The following is a 3,880-nucleotide window of genomic DNA, read 5'->3' on the forward strand; positions in this document are numbered from 1 at the left end:
GATGGTGAACCTATGAACTCATTTTTTTGGTTGACTTTTCTTTGTTAAATGGCATTTAAATATATAAAATAAATATCAAAAATATAAATCTTTTTACTATGGTTGCAAATATCAACAAATTTCTATATGACACCGCACCAGAGTTAAGTTAGGGTTTTTCAAAATGCTGACACGCCGAGCTCAAAAGGTTCGCCATCACTGCTCTAGAATAATCTCTATTTTGCCCCTCCTTAGCACTAGCACTATCTCTGGCCCGGGCAAGGACAGCTTTATTTCCCCCTTTCCTATTTAATTACGTTTCTTCCCTCACTTCTGTACAACATTGCGGTGAAATGTAGTCTAATGCTGCAACCTTCATGTCTTTAGTCAGAGGCTAGAACAGCCGTGGGCAAACTACGGCCTGTGGGCCGGATGCGGCCCGTTTGAAATGAATAAAACTAAAAAAAAAAAAGACCATACCCTTTTATGTAATGATGTTTACTTTGAATTTATATTAGTTCACACAAACACTCCATCCATGCTTTTGTTCTGGCCCTCCGGTCCAGTTTAAGAATCCATTGTGGCCCTCGAGTCAAAAAGTTTGCCCACCCTTGGGCTAGAACTATAAAAGCCAGAAATTTACTGCTTGGAATTCTAACTATTTCCCTTTTGGGGATTCAGATCCTGGGCCCCTAGTATAGGAAGCAAAGTGGGGGGGTGTCTTTCTGTGACAGGCATTCACCATCATCTACAACCTGGTCTCAGCCAAGTGGTTCTGAAGTGCTTTCCTCCACAGGATCTAATCTGCACTCTTCTGGGTGAAGTTCCTCATTCCTCTCCAATCTAGTTTAAATACTAGCCTTTCCAGAAACTCTCCCAATTCCCATCAGCCAGGTTCCCCTCCACCCGCCCCCCCACCCCCATTCCCTGAACCTTGTTCCTGCTTACACCAGTGAACATTTTCTATTTCATCTTATTTCAGCATCATTCTCTCTCGTTTCTAGATCTCAATCTGGCTTGCTTGAGGGCAGGGCTACATCGTGTCCATGTGTACTCGGTCTGGCCTGGCACAGATTGTAGCTTCATGTACATCTGCTGGACCACTGACCTGAGCAGGTGTATGCTTAAAACACTTCCTGGGGAGGACTCTAAAAATACTGAGTGTACAAGGTTACCTCACATTAAGATACTAGTTATTTTTTTAAAAATATATTTTGTTGATTTTTTACAGAGAGGAAGGGAGAGGGATAGAGAGTTAGAAACATCGATGAGAGAGAAACATCGATCAGCTGCCTCCTGCACACCTCCCACCGGGGATGTGCCCGCAACCCAGGTACATGCCCTTGACCGGAATCGAACCTGGGACCTTTCAGTCCGTAGGCTGACGCTCTAGCCACTGAGCCAAACCGGTTTCGGCGATACTAGTTATTTTTGATGAGACAATATAAAATAGGAATGAAAAGGAGTTTGAATAACAAAAACAAGACCTGCCAAATGATGCCAAAGCAGCTTGCTAACCGTATTTTTCTAATTTTTCAAACTTGTTCATAGCCAATGTAATATGAAGTTGGAGGACCAGTTATCTCTATTTTTATTTATTTAAAAATATTTTTATTGATTTCAGAGAGGAAGGGAGATAGAAATGATGAGAATCATCGATTGGCTGCCTCTTGCATGCCTCACACTGTGGATCGAATTCACAACCCGGGCATGTGCCCTCATGGGAAATTGAACCATGACCTCCTGGTTCATAAGTTGATGCTCAACCACTGAGCCACACCAGGGGAGCAAATTTAAAATATATGTATAAAATTTTATTTTTATTTAAAAAACTTTTTTAAAAATATATTTTTATTGATTTCAGAGAGGAATGGAGAGGGAGATATAAACATCAATGATGAGAGAGAATCATGGATCGGCTGCCTCCCGCATATACCCCAATGGGAATCGAGTCCACAACCCAGGCATGTGCCCCCAACTGGAATCGAACCTGGGACCCTTCAGGCCGACGCTCCATCCATGGAGCCAAACAAGCCAGGGCTAAAATGTATTTTTATTGATTTCAGAGAGGAAGGAGGGGGAGAGAGAGAGAAACATCAATGAGAGTCACCGATCGGCTGCCCCCGGCAACCCCCCAGTGGGGATGAGCCCGCAACCTGGGCATGTACCCTTGACCAGGAATCAAACCTGGGACCCTTCAGTCCACAGGCCAATACTCTATCCAGTGAGCCAAACCGGCTAGGGCTTTTAAAAAATTCTTACCTTAGGACAGTGGTCGGCAAACTCATTAGTCAACAGAGCCAAATATCAGTAGTATTAACGATTGAAATTTCTTTTGAGAGCCAAATTTTTTAAACTATATAGGTAGGTACATTGTTATTAACTTAATTAGGGTTCTCTTAAGCTGGCTAAAAACATCCTCAATCTGAGGAGTCGACCTCAGCGAACCTACCCCCACTTCTAACGCCACTTCTTCAAAATAGACTCGCCCAGGCCGAAAACGGACTTCTGCGCATTGGCCACGAAGTTTCAATCGCACTGTACGTGCGCACCGGCCCGTGGTATTTTGTGGAAGAGCCACACTCAAGGGGCTGTGGGCCAAAGAGCCGCATGTCGCTCGCGAGCCGAGGTTTGCCGACCACTGCCTTAGGATATTTTTTCCATTGATTTTTAGAGTGGAAGGGAAAGAGACATGAAGAGACATGATTGGTTGCCTCCCACACAAGCCCCTATCAGGACTGAGAACCTGCAACCAAGGTACATGCCCTTGACCAGGAAGCTTTTGGTCTGTGGGCCAACACTAACCACTGAGCAACCAGCCAGCACCTCAGTTCTTTTTAATACCTGGCAAGTACTGGTCTCCCTGTTATAATTAAGCTCTCTCTTACTTAGCTTTCCAGTCTTATTTTCACCCATTTTCTTTTCCTGCTAGACCCCTCTTCCCCCTACTCCTCGTCTTCTTGGTTGGCAGTTAGCAACCACAGAGTGTGACAGAAGATGGATGTATTGTAGCCCTTTAAGTACTCCTTTTCCAAGAAACTGCTGTGACTTAGTTGCTCATTTTCATCCCGATAAGGTTGATTGGAAGACCATGAATCATCCATAGGGGATCATAGAACATGTTAAACACTAATTAATACCAACTCAAATAGATAAAATTAACATTTGGCTGGTACTTGTAGTGTTTTTCCCTGAATGTTGGACAAATTTACCAAAGTCTGTTTTTAAGTTCACTTGAATATAGAGAGAGGCTAGGCTGTGTGTTAGTGGTTTTGCTTTTTCCTCTGAACCCTATACATCAGGGACTTAAACTGATGCCTTCTAAGACAAAGTTGTGTCGGAAAGAAGTGAAACAAAGTTAGCTGTCTGTCTCACACAGTTTATTTAACAATAGGTAATAAGAAATCAAATTTAACAGTCTATACAGTGATCCAAAGTTCATATTTATAAGTAATCAATTTTAATTGCATGATTTACAACAGTTGAGGGTTTTTGCTTTCTATTTTCAAGTTTTACAGAAAGTGTGTGTGTGTCAGGGGGCAGGGTAAGGAGGAAGAAAGCAAGCAAAGAAACCCCAGGGACATTTTCATGTTAAAATCATCCCAACGGAATTGTTTCTTACCCTCTTTTTAAATTTTTTTCTTTGTTAGATGTAAAAATAACGAAAAAAAATCTTCCGAGAAACAGAACCACAGTATATAATACATCAATTTGGCAGCTGCCCCTGTATATTTTGAAAAAGTCATTTTTCTCTCTACATGTACAAATTATTTTAATACTTGAAGTTTTTACGCTCAGACTTATGGAATAGAAAATTTTCTGGAGCACAAAAGTTGACTTGAGGGGAGGAAAGGATTTTTTTTTTTTTTTTTTACATTTTAAAAAGAATGAACATCTTTGC

This window comes from Myotis brandtii, unplaced genomic scaffold (assembly GCF_000412655.1).
Source record: "Myotis brandtii unplaced genomic scaffold, ASM41265v1 scaffold339, whole genome shotgun sequence".
NCBI lineage: Eukaryota > Metazoa > Chordata > Mammalia > Chiroptera > Vespertilionidae > Myotis > Myotis brandtii.